We start from the raw sequence: 17,106 nt of genomic DNA, 5'->3' as shown, positions 1-17,106 counted from the left end.
CCAGGATGTGGCCTGGAGCTGGAACAGCTCCTCTTGGCAAGCTCCTCCAGAGCTGTGCTCTGATAAGAAATCACATTGCACACATGCTTGCAAAGGGCTCTCTAAATCAGCAGCCCTCAAAAGCAGCCATTGTCTTTGATTGATTCATAAAACTGGAGCTGCTTCCATTCCCTGCTCCAGAGCCAGGCAAGGGAGGATTCAAGGAAGGGAGAAGGTGGAGTGTGGGTGGCAGTGATTAATTGTGGAACATGGCACGGCACTGGGAACACTCCATGGCTTGGCTGGCTTTGATGTTCACGCCTTCATCCTCCTCACTTGGTGGTTTAGGCACCAAGATGGGAACCAAGGACCCCTCCCAGGCTCTGAGAGAGATTCTCAGGCAAGTCCCAGGGCCCTGCTGTGGCCGGGTGAGCACTTACAACATCAACATTGCCTTAATCAGCAAGTCTGTTCCCTCTGCATGTTCTGAGTCAGAGCTGCTGATTTTGGTGACAAGAGACTTTTTTTTTTTTTTAAGCCCTATTAGCCTTGCAGAGCTAACAGAGCTAAGAGCAAGTGAATGGGATGCTAATTTTGGATCACACCTCACAGCACTGGGAGAGCACTTCCTAGAGCAGCCTGTCTCCACAGGCAAGCCACATGCTCCCCACAGCCATGGGGGGCAGGACACAGCCAGGAGGGAGCCATGGGGTGCACCAGGGCATTATTCTTGTACCTAGTACACCCTAATATGTCACTAAGCTGCCTCCATTCCCTTCCAAGCCCTGAGTCCATCACCAGCAAACATCCACAGGAACAAAGCAGCCCTCTGACTCCCAACTCACCATCTCCAAGGTCAATGCAGTGATCACCTCCCTGCAGTGAATACAAACCATCCCAGCCCCTCAGTGCTAACCAGGACAAACACTCCTGCTGCCTCTCTCCATGTGCAGTGAGATCAGGAGAAGTGGAAGCCTTGCAGGAGTAATTAGAACAGTCTTTAAAAAGTAGTCAGGCTATCCTAAATATTTCATGGAAGGTAATTTTATTTTTTTTAAGCTGCTTTAAAACCCTTCCTTGCCCCTTGGAGCATGTCAGGGTGCAATTAAGCAGAAAGTATCAAGGCATAAACCCAAAGAAACAAACTGCCATGCACACCCACCTCCACTCTCACTTCTTCCCTGTGGTTAACATTGATGTGACATCCCAAAGCTGTGTGTGCACACGATATCATCTCCCAGCCCAAGAGAAGGGAGAGCTGCCTCAACTGCTAGAAAACCTCAGAAGCCTCCCAGAGTCACAAACACAGTGCCCAGATTCCTGCCACAAAGAGTCCCTGATGGTCCCCACCAAACCCTGAGCATCAGACACTCTGTAAGATCCCATCAATGGGCTCTGCAGAGCTGCTGGACATCCAGCAAATGGTGACAGCAACAGCAAATTTGCTGATGGTGACATCCAGCAAATGCACTCATGGTGCCACCCTTGGGCAGGGCTCTCTGCCTGGCTTGGTAGATTTTTGCAAAATTAATAATTATTTTTAATTAATTAAGAATTATTTTTAACAACAGAAAAATCTCTTAATAGCTTTGTCAGCCCTTGGAGGGAGATGTTTGAGAAGAAATCTGTTTTAATCCAGAGAGCCAAGTGGGAACCAGGTAAGGCACAGAACAGAAATTCAGGGCTTCCCTTGGCTCTACTGGGGTGAAGAAGCCAATGTTCCAGAAGAGACCACAGACACCTCTCCCTGTGTGACACTCCTTCCTCCAGCCCAGCTCTCTCTCAGCTCTCCCAGCCCCACTGTTTAACCACAGCATTTGGGGCAGCTGAAGACAAGAGTGGTCCTGGTGTCCCCACTGTCCCTGGGGACAGCCCCAACACTGCTGCCACTCCTACATGTCCCCCCAGCTCGTGGGGCTTTTGATGTAACCTTGGCACCAAAAACTTGCTTTTCAATAGAATCCAAAACATTCCACAGGGGCTTGGTGGAAGCCCTGCTGCAAGTCCATGGCCACATCACCAGAGCTAGAGAGGACATGGGGGATTTTTTGGGAGCATTTATGGCACATGCAGTCAGAGAGGAAGAGAAACATCCCTCAGAAACCACAGCAGTTCAAAGATCGACTCAGTTTGAACACTAAAAATTCATGCATTAAAAATCCACTCAGGCTCAGAACTAAATAAAGCCTCTGACCACATCATCCAGCCCAAGGTTTGCAGGCTCCTTGAGGAGAGAGCTTCTGTGCCTGCTGGATGTTCAGGCTGAGATCCCTGCTCCCAGCACCACATCCTGCTTCCCTCCAAGCTTCTGGGCAGGGCAGGGGTCTGTGGGGTGTTTAGGACCCCAGCTGTGCCTGGCTGCCCTCTTCTTGCACTGCTTAGTGGACAGAGCAGCCTGAGAAACTGACCACACACCCATCTCCCTCATTATCCCAAATTCCCTAGGAAAAAAACTTTTCTCCTTTTCTCAAAGGAAAAGGCAGAAGGAAAACTAAAACCACCTCGTTTTCTATATACTGTTCTTAGGAAAAACCTTCAGTTTTTGCAAAGAGCACTCTGAAAGAAAACACCCAAATCCAAACACAGAGCAGATGGCTCTTGGTGCTTATATTTTCAGGAGGACTTTAACCAGCAGGATCATTTCCCAGCAGAATTTTGTTTTAAGAGACAATCACTAAAAATAAATGCACTTCAGAGCTTGCTGTTGAGAAGGTATTTTCACAGAAAACTGCTATTTCCATGGTCCCTGTAGCTGCTCTGTCAGCCCTGACACAGTGGGAGCTCCTCCTTGGAGCATCTTTCACACACAGCTTCTCCCAGGGTCCAATGCACACAGAGCACCTGTGGGAGCAGGGAGGGATGTCTGGGCTCATTCCTGATTACCATAAAACAGGAAACGGCAACAAGAAGCTACAAACACCTCCCTGCAAAGCTGGAAATGCCTTCTACAGGCTCCTCTCACACAGGAATGTGAGGCAAGGTAAGGACAGGTCCCTTTTTTGCATGCACCAGGTTGAGCCTATGCAGCCTGCTCTTTGCTTTGAGCAAAGAGCAACATAAGGGAGAAATGACATATCTGAGTGTGAAAGAGTTCTGCTTCACTGTTCTGATTCTCTTTTCCCTGAACCAGGCATGGAGCACCAGCCCTGGGCAACCCCAGTGAGCCCCTGTGCTCTGCCCAGGTAGGAGTGCCCCTCCCAGTGCCACCACTCCTGTCAAACAGAGATGCCAGCACTTTCCTCCATCTCCTACTACCTTGGACAACATCCAGTTTCAACAAACCCTCCCCCAGCTGTGGCAGATGAAAGATGCTTGAATCATCCTAATTTTTTTTTTCATTAGGAAACCAAACTCTGCTCTTCACCGAGAGATCCTTTTTATTCTCTCTCGAGGACTGACATGCTGGGAAATTACCTCAGCCCAGCCAGCTCTGATGTTTGCTGTCTCACGCATCTCCTGCATCAGGCTGACAGCTCCCAGAGCCAGCTGAGGATGGGGATGTGCAGAACAAGCCCAAAGCTGCTCCTGCCTCTTTTAACTGTCCCGGCAAGAGCGTGGGGAGGAGCTGAGCCGGAGGAGCTGAGCCGGGGGAGCCGAGCAAGGAGAGCAGAGCCATCTCCAAAGGCAGCGCTTTTGGAGGACCCTCTCGCCTGCCCTCTCCTGGAGGATAAAACTGCTCCTGCCCGGCATTCCCCAGCTGTCCGCCTGAATCACTCCACGTGGGCAGCGTTTGTCCCTCCCTGATGTAACACGAGCTGGAGCAAACCCTCCCGAGCAGAGTCACACAATCCCTTTACAAAGCCCTTTCTCAAAATCACCACCATCCAAATACTCATTTTAGAGGCCTCTCCCCCTGGTAAAACACTCCCCTGAGCAAGCACGATGGACTGACTGAACACCTCCCACCTGCCCCAGGTCCCAGCTGGAAGCCATCCCCACCACAGGGATGGGAGACAGGCACCCAGCTGCCTCAACCACACCAGCAGGGATGGGAGACAGGCACCCAGCTGCCTCAACCACACCAGCAGGGATGGGAGACAGGCACCCAGCTGCCTCAACCACACCAGCAGGGATGGGAGACAGGCACCCAGCTGCCTCAACCACACCAGCAGGGATGGGAAGCCACCCCAGACTAAGGGGGAAGGAAAAGGCATTTTTACCACACTTTTGGCAATGGAAACCAGTCCAGCCCTGGACTCAGCACCACAAATGCATGTGAGCATCACCTGCAGCAATGCTCTGAGCTCACCTACCTGGGTCAGATGAAGGCAGGATGCTGGGGGATCAGATGCCAGGTGTGCACTGGGCTTCGGCCTCTCCTCTGCTTTCCACTCATGCACTGTGAACAAAAAGGAAACCAAAAGTAGGGTTTTAAACCTGGCATTTGAGAGGCGAGCAGGAGAGAAATTAAAAAGCTGTGAATGCTTTTCCCTCTCAAAACTGAGCTCAGGGAAGCTCAATCTTCATCCAAGCTGATATTTAAAAGTTATAAATCAAGCTATAACAGACAGAAAAACACAACTACCAAAATTTAGTGGCCCTGCTGCTGGAAGGCCCAAAATGAACTGCTTAAGAGAGCCATTTTCCCACGGAAATAGAGCAGGTCTGTACTTAGTAGAGCATTGATCTGCTGACAGCTACCAGGACAGATTTGGGCCAGAGCACTTGGGAATCATTTGCAGTGATCTCTGAAGAAGCACATGCATGCAAAACCCCTTGGAAAAACACTGTTGTAAGGCACTGCTGCAGCTGATTACAAGTCTAGATGTCACTCACTGGTCAGCACAGGTTTACACTTCCTTCCAAAAGCCTCTCCAGGCAGCTCAGTCCCTGGCTGCATCCCTCTATCCCAGCCAAATGCTTCACAGAGCACAGGAACTGCAAAACATCACCAAAGGGCTGAGCTGCAAAAGGCTCTCACAGCTCAGGACCCCAGCAATGAGGCTCATACTGGGGACACTGCACCCTATGGACCCAGGGGGCCTCTCCCACAGATGGTGCTGGGATTTGGAGATGCTGTGTTACAGCCAGAACACTGCCGTAAGTCCTGGGGACAACAGGCTGGGGCCTGAGAGATGCCAGGAGCTCAGTCCAGCTGAGGGGTGCACAGGCTGGCAGCACTGGGGTGCCCCAATTTACCCAGCCTGGGGCTCCCTCCCACTGCCACCACAGCTGAAATGTGCTGGAGGTAGAAGAGCTGCAGGTAGGAGAAGTACCCCATATTCACCCTCTCCCAGTACAATTTTTGCTGCATCAGGAGATGAGGTCAAAGCAGGGGGATGCATTCCTCCTTTCTTGCCATAAAAAGCCATTTCTCTGAGTCCTGAGCCACTCCACAGACAGGGGGCACAGGGGAGCCTCCAGGAGGTGTGAGCATTGCTGGAGGGGCTCCAGTCCCACATGGGACTCTGTCTGTGCTCCCAGCACAGGGACACGGTGCTGGGCTGGCCAGGAGCCTCTCCCTTACCAGCTTTCCTGGAACAGTTATCACCCCCAAGATAAGCCAGGAAAAGCTAAAGCATCCATTTCCAGAGGTGTTGAGTGCTCTTGGCTCTCACTGGCTTCAAACCCAGGTGCTGGTGCCCCAGGCCTTGGCTAATTCTCACCATCACAGCCCCCAGAGCAGCAGAGGACCTGGCAGACAGGTGGGCAGGGAGGGCACAGGTGAGGGGAGGCAGAGCTTGCTCACCCGCCCAGCCCCTTTCTGTGCACAGCTCCTGCACAGACAGGATGTGTGACACCAGTTAATGGTGCCTTGGTTTTCTGGGGGTTATTCCTGTCTACTCCTCCTTAGGAACTCATACATAAGCAGATCTTACAAAAATCCCCAATGCTACCAAAAAAAGTCCATCTGTGTGAAAACGTGGAGCACAAATGCCTCTGCTTTAGGGGAACAGAACCTGCCCAATCATGCTTCAAAGGACATCTGAGGTCCTAACACTGCTCAAGATCCTGCAGAAGGCATTGGAAAAACGGGAAATTACTTATTTGGTTTATTTTTTGCTTTCACACATCACTTATTTTAAAAGACTAAAAACATGTTTATGAGTTTAACATATTTAAATGGATCAAAATCTGTTCAGCAAGGATGGAAAACAACTCTCCCACCCCAAACTTCTTGTGGGCTGGGACCTGCTTTTCAATCTTCCACCCACAGCAAATATTTCAGATCCAATTTTAAACTGAAAGGCTGGGGACAGATTGGGGAGAGGACCCGTGTGGGGAACTGTGCCACTGCTCTCTTCATCACCACCCCGAGCACCCCTCACCTAAAGTCACTCAGGGACACCTGGGCAAGGGATCAGCTGGGAACAGGGGACAATAGAGGCATCTGTGTGTGGGGAGAGCATCCAGAGAAGATAAAATGAGAAGCTTTCCTTCCTTCCTCCTCCTCCTCCACCAGCAGCTTTCCACAAGGAGGATCAATGCAGCCCACTGTAACTGCACCGTTGTTCCATTTTTAATTAATGAAAGAAAAAACTAATCATTGAATTAAACTTCTCATTACTCCAGCTGAATACCCTCTAAGTAAATTTAATTACTGTACGAATAGGGTTTCTCCCTGCCTGTTTCATTAGCTACTGATAAAGATGGAGGAAGGGGGGAAAAGAGAGAGAAATGAAAACAGAGAAGGAGAATGGAAGGTGGGAACAGTAAATGCAACCCCAGAGGTACACAATTCTGGAGTTTCAGGGCCTGGGGAAAGACTCTCCCAAAGCAGGGTGGAGGGATTCCCTCTGGGGTAAGCCCACAGGGACAAGGTCCTGCCACCCACACCCTGGGGTCACAGCTACCTACAAAACAGCTAACAGAGGTTTGGGCACAACCAGCTCCCCTCCAAACAAGGGCAGACACTGATTTCAGACCTGCAGCAGCCATGATCCCTTCTGATCTCACCTACGTCTGAACAGCCAGGTTTTTTTCCTCTGCAACAAAGGCAGCAACCCCTCAGCACTCCAGCAGGGAGCCAGTGCTGACAGAAGCATGGGAGCACGTGTGAGCAGATCCTGAACACCTGCTGTCCCACCACGCTCCCAAGCACCTGCCTGCTGTGTTTGAGCCTTCCTGCTGGAGTGGGAGTCCTGCACAGCCAGGCTGTGGGCAGCCAGGATGTGCCAGCAGCACACTCCTCCCAGGAAATCAGCCCAGGAAGCCTTTCTGCAGCCCCTTGTGTTGCTGCACAGATTTTCTTCATGGCATGATTTTGGGGCTTTCCTATTCTCATTCTGTGATTCAGCCTCCATTGCTCCTTCCTGACACATGGGCATGAACCAGCACAACCCCATCCGATGAATCCAGCAGCCCCCACCAAGCACAGCCCCCTTCCAGCACTTTCCTCCACATCCAACAGTTCTGTGTGGCTGGGAAGGGTCACATTTAGGGCAGACTGGGGTGGAGAGGGTGAGGAAAGTGAAAAGCACAGCTGTTTTCTCCAGCTGGCTAGTTTCAGCTGAGCTGGGTGGTGGAAGTGCTACCCAGGTGCCAGCCATGATGGGATTTGGGACAGGGGTCAGATCACCTGCTCCCTGCCATCAGGGGGCTGAGAGGAGCCCATGCTCCTCTCACAGGGGCTTGATCTCCTCCCCCAGTCCCTTCCTGCTCTCCTCCATCCCCAGAGTGATTTCTCCTGTTCAAAGGTTCTGGGCAGAGCAGAAGGTCCCTTCTCCTTCCCATTTATCAAAATCCCCAAAGTGGGCTTTCCCAAGGAGCAGATGGGAAAGCAGGTAACAGGGAGGGAATGGCACTGGGTGAGACCTGCCACTGAACTTCTGGCACCCAGCACAGCTCTGGACACTGGGGCCACCCCCAGAGCCTGGGAGGTGCTGGCTCCAGGTGGGCTCAGCACAGCACACTCTCCTCTCCAGCATGAGCTTTCTGCTGTAGCTAAAATTGGCTCCCACAGGCTTCTGCCATCACCAAAGTCATTGGTACAGCATGTTCTGCCACCACAGGCTCTTCCCAAGCTCCCACTCACAAACCCCCAACACTGCCTGCCATGGGCCCCACAGCTCCCACTCCCTCACATGCTTCTCTTTTGTCCTGGTGATTAAACAGAGAAAAGAAAGTCATTCAGGATGACCAAAGAAATATTTTTTTTCTTTGCCAAATTTTAAAGCTCCAGTAATAATTTGAGGCTGAATGAAACATTTTGTTTGGGCTGAAGTGAAGCTTTCATTTTGTTTGTAGGTGGCTTCCCCTCCACCCTGGGGAAAAAAAAAAAAAAAAACCTAGAAAAAAATCAAAATGAAATGTCATGTTGAAACAGATGGCTGAAAGGTTTCATTTTGAAAATGTCAAAATCAAACTTTTCAGTGTTTCACTTTTTTTTTCCCAGCCAAAGCCACTTGCTAAATACAACCTGAATTCGTGAGCTGAGTCTGTTGACTGAAACCTGAATTTTTTTGGTGCATAAGCTGTTCCCTGAGAGCTTTTTTTTCTGCAGGCTGGCACAGGTGCCCCACGCTGTGACCCCGCTGCAGCCGGGGACGCACACGGAGTCAGCAGGAACAGTGCCCTGGAGCAGCCCTTCTGCAGGGGGGTGTCCTGGGAAAGCAAAGCCAGAGCCAGGAGTCACAAAGCAAAGCCAGAGGCCAGCACTCACCGTGGCAGCAGCTCTCTGCAGCTCCTCTGGGGGGGCAGAGCCGGGCGCTGCGGCCCCGGGCACGAGGGACAGGGGGGTCCTGCCCGTCTCATGGGACCCAGCACAGAGCAGGGGGCACCTGGCTCAGCCCCAGACACACAGCCCTGCAAGACAGGAGGAAGGGGACAGCGTCAGTGATACCTTGGGGTTGTTCTCTTCTGTGTTGGTGTGCAGCTTTAGCTTTCTATTAAGTGTTACTGGGATCTTTTCACAGGGTGGTGGAGACAAAACAATCCTGTTCTAGCTGGAGACTCAAGGACTGGAGACTCTTCAAACTTCAGGCCCAAAGCATAAACAATGTGAGAAGAGGAGGGTGGGAAAGCAAGCAAGGAGGATGAAACTTCGTCATTTGAAGCTGTTAATTGGACAGTTAACGCCTATATGCAAATGGACTAAAACTTATAAAAATGTGAGATTTCATGACTGAGCCCTGTTTTGCTTCCATCTTGGAGCCATCTGGGCACTGCCAGGGTGTGCCCTTTGAGGGCACTTCAGTAAATCTCCACTTTATTCCCCTTAACTCCATCCAGCCTCTGCTCCAGCTCCTTCGGGCATCAGCAGCAGTGCCCAAGGATCTGCCCTCTCCCCCAGGGACTGCTCACTCCTACCCCTGGCCAGTGCTCCCTGCAGGGAGCCCAGCCCATGGCAGAATGGGCTTTGCTCATCTTGCTCCAGGTGGGACAATGTCCATCCCTAAACTGGTCCAAACCAGATCCCAGGAGTGAGGTCTAACAAGCAGGTTGGTGCTGATCACATCTTACCAACAGCAGATCTCACAGCCTCTCTCCATGTCCTGGGTGCCAGTCCCCACAAGTGCCTTGTGCCAGCACTGCTGCCAGGTGACTCTGTCCCCATGCAGATGTCTGGGTGACAATGTGACAATGGAGGGCAACCACACACAAGGCTCCCACTCAGCAAGCAGGAATCAGGCTTCAATTGCCAAATTCACCAGTCCAAGAGTTTTCAAGCACATTGCAGCACCTCTAAATTCTGCCTTGAATTTTGGGCCTTGACACACAGAAGGGCATTGGAAATACCTTAAATCTGCTTTACATCTGCTATTGATTCCCAAAGAGTGACAAGATTCCCAGGGTACACTGGCAGGAGCACAACAGGCCAGATTCATAAGGGTGCTCTCAAAAAAACCACCCCAAAGCTTTAATCCAACACAAAATCAGTTATAAAAATCTGATTTATGCTCCACAAGAAGCTGGATAAGGAGATCACATGCCCCTATAAAAGCAGGAGTAGACACCTAAATGCAAACTCCACCAGAGCTCAAGTTAGAAACTTGTAGGTTCATTTCCTTTTCCCTTTCACCTCTGGTTCAGCTCAGGAGCAGCAGCAGAGGTGCAGCAGGACCATCACCCTTCCAGCACGATCACAAACCACAAAATGCCGAGGCTGGTGCTGGAAAACCTGTTTGTAGGAGATCACCAGCCTGATAGCTCCCTGAAAGAGGATTAGATGGAGCTTAGACTAAGCATCTCAGCAGTATCAACCCATAAGAAGATGCTCAGCCGCTGCCACTGCTAAGGTAACATGGAGATGGATTTATCCACTGAGAGGGAAAATCTTCCTTCTGAGAGCCTCTCTCATCCCAGAGAGGGCAATTTGCCGGGTCCTTGGCTCCATGGCCACAGGGGCAGGGCAGGCAAGAGCCTGCCTCATGGACTCACATGGAACAAGAGGCAGACTGGCTCCAAACTCAAACCTCCTCCCAAGTTCAGGGGGTGGCAATCGGAAATTAAGCCCATCTGTTCCTGAAACATTGCACCAGTGGAGAGGCAAGGAGGCTGAGAATCTGAGCTCCAAAAAAACTAAAAACAGAGAGACAGAGCTGCCTCTGAGGGGAGGAATGCTGCCTCGGGCTCACCACTGCAATGAGTTTGGAGAGCTCAACTAAATCTCTTTAGTTTACAGAGCAAGGGAGGTGCTGCCAGCACCATGTGGGTCCCCTGCACCAGCCCACCCTGGTGAAGGGAGAGATGAGGCAGCTGAAGTGCCCCAAACCTCATGGAAAAACTACAGACAAGGGAAGAAGAGATTAGATATTAGGGAGGAATCCTTCCCTGTGAGGGTGGGGAGGGTCTGGCACAGGCTGCCCAGAGCAGCTGTGGCTGCCCCAATTCCTGAAGTGTCCAAGGCCAGGCTGCACAGGGCTTGGAATGCCCTGGTCTATGGAAGGTGTCCCTGCCCATGACAGGGGGCTGTCCTTGAAGGTCCCTTCCAACCCAAAACACTCTGTGATTCTATGAAGGGAAACTGAGGCAGGCACCAGGGGATCAAGGAGCTACCACCAGCAACAATTCTGGCCCAGAAAACTGGCTTTGTCATATGGAATGGTTTCACAAAGAGTATCAAGTGCCCCATCAGCATCAAAGCAGCCAGGTTTTATGTGTTTGAAAGGAAACATTGCCTTTTTTCCCTCCCTCTGAGCCCACTTTTCATTTTAACTCCCCTCATTTCTTTTCTACCCTAATCTAAACCAACTCTGCTGTCAAGACCTTGCATTTCTGCCACGTTCACTCAAATAATTTCAAACCAAACCTCCACGTTTTCCTCTTCTCCCTTTAAACAATGATGCTAAACCAAGAAACAGTTTTCTGCCCAGTTCCTGCTAAAAGCCAGGACAGCAGGGTGTTGGCTGGGAGCAGAGGCATAGGAAGAGCAGGTGGGACTCGGAAGCGTTGCCTCCAAATCACCTCTTGCTTCCAGGATGCTCACAAAAGTAATTTTGTGCAGATCCTTTATCCCTGAGAGATGGAAATAACAAGGGAGCAGAATTGGATCAGGCATGGGGAGACAGAAGGATATTTAACAACCAATCCCAAGCACCACTCAGGTTACCCAGGGTCAGGGCAGCACAGGAGGCTGATTCCTCCAGCATCAGAACAGGGCAGGAGTACCTGGTCCCTCCTGCTCCAAGTAGTAAAAACTCATAGTTAGCAAAGAGTATTTATGAGTATTGAGGGGAAAAAAAACCCCACATGCCACAGGGAATAACAAGGCTTTCTTGTGGCTGGTAGCTGAACAGAATAAATCTATCCACTTGGTATAAATTGGTTAAGCAAAAAATCCCTCTCAACTGGAATATTTTGCAAGAAAAATCGCAACAAAAAAAAAAAAGAAAGAAAGAGAACTCTGAACCCTCATTTCTCTCCTCAAGGTCAGAGCTGTTATCCTCTTTCATGAAGGAGAAAAAAACCACCTTTCACCGGGAAGTTTAGCCAAAAGAATTGAAACGTTTAGGATGTGAGTGCATTACTGCCTGGACTGGCCTGCCCAGCTGGACCAGACTAAATCTCTCTATTTTACAGGGAGTTATCTTTCAAAAGCGTGTGGTGGGGAGGCTGAGGCACCCAGGGTAAAGGAGACAGCAGCCCCTGGGACTACAGCAGTCAAGGAGAGCTCTGTGTGTCAGAGCTCAGGATCTAGAGCCTCTCTGGTTATTATGCAGAGGCTGTGCTAAGGTTGCTGCTTTAGTGCACTGCAGGCACTAAATTAAGGGGACATTTACAACCCACAATGCAGAAGCAGCTGCTGAAGGTGGCCATGGTGAGTGACTTCACCTCTGGGTGAAAGGCTCTCTGAGAGAAATCTCAGCCACAAGGAATCAAGACGGGAATTGAGTCCTTCTATCCACTCAGTGCCCTGGCCAGCAATGCCAGCACATCTCTGGGCACCTGTGGCAAGTGGGGACCAGGAGCAGCCCGCTCTGCCCAGTGCCAGCCAGGGGTGAGACTGCCCTGTTTGGAGGGGATGCAAAGCCCACAAAACACTGAAGCTTGGCCCAACTAGCAGAGTTCTCATGGAACAAATGCACCATCACCACCAGGGCAGCACTCCAAGGGATCTGCTCCCCAAATGAACTCCCAGACCAATCCCTGCCCAGAGTGTGCATGGCACAGACCAACAAGGCAGAGCTGCCTCCAGCATCAAGCAGTTTCTGGTGGCAAAGCAAGTCCTGGTGCCTGCTCAGCCTTTTTAACTGCTCTCCATGGCCGAGCAGGCTGGGGCTGCCAAAAAGGGGGTGACACATGGTGACAGCTCCTGTGGCTCCTCCTGGGAGCAGTCAGCACTGCTCCTTCCCTCCTCCCACAGCCATGCCAAGCCCAGCTCACCAGGGCTTTCCACCCAGCACTGCTCCTTCCTCCTCCTCCTTCTTCTCCATGCTGGGCAGGAACAGCCAATTTCAGCCCAGGCCAAAACCCAGTGTGCTGGCACAGATGAGCCAGCCCTGCTCTGTGCTCCCCCTCTTCCATGGCCCTGTGGAAGTCACCAGGAGCTTTTCCTTGCAGGTCCAGGGACATCCTGTACTGTGCTCAGCCATGCAGGGAAGGGGATGGCTCTTGGTGGGAGCTGGCACAGACCTGCTCCTGCCCAAGGCAGCAATTCCTGTAAGTGGCCAAGGGAAGGGGAAGCAGAGGAAGAGCAGAGATGATCTGACACATGCAAGAAAGATGAGGAGAAAAGGAGTCACTGGGAATGGATCTCAAGGTCACAGCACACACCTCAGCTTCTGTTGAGAATTCCATGTGCTGTACTGGGAGCTCAGCTGTAGAGGGGCTGCAACTGGGAGCAGAGGGAGCAGCAGCAAAGGGTGGGGGCACACCCCTGAACACAAGCGGGGCACGTCAGGGTGCTGGGCCCCAGGGAGACTGGCCATCCAGAAAGCACAAGTGGCATCATGCTGACAACCCTGCAGCTCACAAATCCTTTTGAGAAAGTTAACTGAATGAATTTACACCTAAATCCCTCCAAACACTGGGGTCTCCTGCCTGTAGGGATTTACAGCCACCATAACCACTCCTGTTTGCTTGGAGATACCACATTTTGGGGACATTTGGCCTTTCAGGCACCAAGACCAGCCCAGGCAGTGCCCATGAGCCTCTGTGCAATCGGGCAGTGACACCCCACACAGGCCCAGGCACTCTGGGAGCACTCCTTACTCAAAGGGATTACTGCAAGCAGCCCAGCTAGGAACAGATGGGAGCCTCCTGGAGACCTCTGCTGCCTGCCAGCAGAGCCAAGACCCTGCAGCTCCCCTGTCTTTGGGAACCACGTGCCCAGAGTTGATACACTTGACAAAGCAATCAGCCAGGGACAAGTTCTGGCTTCTGTTCCAGAGCAGGTCAGACCAGAGTCATAAATCTGCTCCTCTGGCCTTTAAATGTGCAACAGGTAGAATTCAGAGGTCTTGAACTCCTCTGATAGATGAGCCCTGAGCCTGGAGGGCTGCCCAGAGCAAGGGATCCTGCCATCTCAACCCAAAGGCTCCAGGTGAGCACGCCGCAGGGTGAGCATCCGATGAGCCACGGGGAAGCCAAAGTCACAGCCAAGGCCAGTGACAGGAATAGAATTGGCTCAGACCGAGCAAATGTAACTTTCCATCACTTTGCAATCAGCCATCCATCCTGGAGGCCAGCTGGCTGCCATGTCAGAGCACCTCCCATCCATTTCAACTGTCCTGAGAATGCCAATGCTACACAAGACTAGCTCAAGAAGACTTGGAAGAGTTATTACGCAAAGCCAGGTGGCTGGACTTGACCCAAATCTTAGGCAAGTGATTAGAATGATTGGCATTTTTTTGGAAAGCAAACTGCTGTGCTGTACCTGCCATCTATCTTCAGAAAACTATTAACTGCACAATCACCAAGCCCAGCACACCTGTAAGGCTATCAAAGTGCCTGCAGACTGATGAGGCTTCTCCTCACCTGCAGCTCTGGGACCAGCCACCCCTGTATGCCCCAAAAATGGGCTGCTTTGGGCAAGATGCTCTCCTTGGGCATCGTGGTACCATGCCCAGACAGCTCTTGCTGCAGGATCAGGGATGGGATAGTGAGTCATGGGGATGAGTGTGGAATTGCTGGACTGGGATGACTTTCACCCTGTGGGTGATGTGAAAAGTCTATTCTGGCTGGGAACAGATTGTCACAAAACTGCCTTTGCTGAAGATCTGGAGTCAGGCCTCATCCAGGCCCCTCTGCTGCAATGGGACACTGCAGCACCACCAGCCAGCAAGGTGCTGTTCTCCCCCTTTGACTACACATGCCAAAAATAGTCTGCTTTCTCTCAGAGCAAAGGACACTAAAAGCAGCAACATTTCCAGGTGAGCAGAGCACAAGAGCAGCTACTGAATGACACCCAGCAGCTACCAGCCTCTGCCCAGGGCACACATCCCCACTCCAGGACAGGGTCAGGAGCAGGCAATGCTGATCCCAGGCTCACTGGAGTGTCAGCCCAGCTTTCCTGCACACCAGGGCAGGGGGCTACCCATTCTGGTTCAACACCAGAACCCCCAACTCAGCTGTTTCAGATTTGAAACCTGAACCCAACTCCAAAATTACAGATGAAGGGAATGAAGAGAACAACAAGCCCTATTCAATGAATCAGTGCACATCCAGCACCCCACATCTATTGTTTCAGCTTGAACCACATCACCCAAAGGATGAGCAGCCCAGGATTTACAGACTGGGGACATTGTGTGGACTCGGGGTTATCTTGCATGTCCTTGTTCCTGGAGAGTCCACTACGCAGGAGCCCTTCAGAAACTCAGGGAGGTCACACAGTTCCATGTCCTGCACATCCCCAGCCCATGCCAAATGCTCAGCTGGGGCTCCAGCACAGGAGCTGCCAAACCTGCTGCACCAAGAGGTTGAACTGTGCTTAGATGGGGATCCCAAACAGGGTAAAATCTGCATTTAATACCTATTATCCTAACATCTCCCCATCTGTCTACATCCCTCACATGCCTGTAACTGCAGCGTGCCAGGGCTGCCTCATATCAATGGCACTTTAATTTCATCATTCCCAACTTATTTAGAGCAATTAGGAGGCAATGAGCACACGCCAGGGGCCAGGATGCACTTGAATAGCATCCAAGGGTTACCACAGTATCACAGGAGACTTTCAGATGGAATTATCAGCCTGAAAAAAAACTTAAATAAAAAGGAAGGCAGTCCCCAGAGGGAGGATAAGGTTCTTCTTGGTCCGACAGGTCCCTTTTTTAATTTGAAATTAACTGACAATTATAAAGAGGTGATATTCCTCATTTAATTAGTGAAGAGACAGCCTCTCAGGTTGGAAGACAGAGATAGATGCTTTGCCTGGGCAACTGGCTGAAGAAAGGATCGGGGGAGCAACGCTGGGATTCCTGCAAGGGCAATTGCCTAATCCCACTTCAGGCAAGCAGGTTTTGCTGTTGACTTTTCTGGGAGAAAAGGGAAAAACCTGAGCCATTTTGGAAACTCTGGTTGGAAAGGCGAGGCAAAAAGTGAGCTGTTTCTCCCTAGTGATTTCTGCTGGGTGCTGGGAGCGACCCACAAAGCCAATGCCACCAAGCAAGCTACCAAAAAAAGCCAGCCAGCCTGCAGCCTGGCTTCCCAGTGGCCCCATTTCATGGAAGGCAGGTGAGGTGCCAAAGGAAGGGACAGCTCCTCACTTCTGATTTAGCCACAAGCCCACACTCCTCCCTCACAGGCTCTTTAAATGCCTGCCTGTGTGAGGAAAGCAGTGGCCTATTTTCCTCTGAGCAGCTCAGAGCAGCTCCACCTCGGAGCACAGCGCTCAGGTCTTATTTAGGATGCTTCAGACACATCCGGAGGGACTCTGGGAACAGTCTGTGGAAAGAGAAGACTGAGTGGGCAACCTGAGTCACTTCATTGCTTACAGAAGTGTACACAAGCATCTTCCATTTGAGCAAAGCCCTGCTGGCTCTGGGGACCAGAGGGAAGTGCATCTTCTCCAGCACACTCCATCGGTTCAGAATGGCTGCACAGCACCTTTCCCACCCAGGCTCACAGAAAGAGGGATCATCCCCCACAGCTCCAATCCAAACCTCTGATCCTGGCAATCCCCCTGCAGCACCAGAGGAGCTGGGAGCTGCTCTAATCTGCTCTGATGGTGAGCTCTGCAGAGGAGATTAGCTTCCTCCCGAGGAGGAGGAAGCAGCACAAGGCTGGGAGGGGAGAGGTGCAGTGCACATGCCCTCGAGGGATATTTTTACAGCTGGCTGCAAAACTCAGCTCTGAGCCCCTTGCCAAAGAGCCTGACTCATGCAGACAAATCAACCCAGCACCATCTCCTGCACGTGGGGAGGAGACAAGAAGCGCAGGAGTAACTGGAGACCCCAGACAGAACACAACCAGCCTTTACCCTGAGCCCAGGCCTCAAGGAAGTCACTTGGAGCTGTCAAACACCTCTGCAGAGGCCCCATAAGCTGGAGCTGAGAAGGACTGTGCTGAGGCAAAGCCATGCCCTGCCATGGGGGACCCTCACATTACTCTTCCTCCTCAGTGCAGGTAAATGGTGCTGTTTGAGCTCTGAAAGCTCAAAGCCTCTGCTCACCTACCCAAAGGCACAGCCCAGCTCACCCAGGTGTGCTCAGCATCCTCCCAGTGAAGCTCTGCCTTCATCCAGGACAGGAGAGCAGCCATGGGCTCCCACCCTACCTCACTTTTCAGGCTGGTTCACAACAGCACCAT

At 51.5% G+C, this 17,106-nt stretch overlaps 1 protein-coding gene across 2 annotated transcripts in view; it reads right to left on the bottom strand.

The window, feature by feature from the left end:
• The window catches only part of LINGO1 (leucine rich repeat and Ig domain containing 1), a 158,699-nt gene that overhangs the window by 55,605 nt on the left and 85,988 nt on the right, over positions 1–17,106 (bottom strand). Inside the window, exons 4-5 of one of the 2 annotated variants that reach the window (XM_066558820.1) lie at positions 8,582–8,724; positions 4,233–4,318 (exon numbers count right to left, since the gene is read on the bottom strand). The gene's annotated coding sequence lies outside the window, so the exon portion shown is untranslated. The remainder of the gene's footprint in view (positions 1–4,232; positions 4,319–8,581; positions 8,725–17,106) is intronic. The other variant, XM_066558821.1, reaches the window with a different exon arrangement.

Source organism: Molothrus aeneus, chromosome 13 (assembly GCF_037042795.1).
Source record: "Molothrus aeneus isolate 106 chromosome 13, BPBGC_Maene_1.0, whole genome shotgun sequence".
Classification (NCBI taxonomy): Eukaryota; Metazoa; Chordata; class Aves; order Passeriformes; family Icteridae; genus Molothrus; species Molothrus aeneus.
The sequence above is the reverse complement of the archived record's forward strand: the minus strand, read 5'-3'. Positions and strand labels throughout refer to the sequence as shown.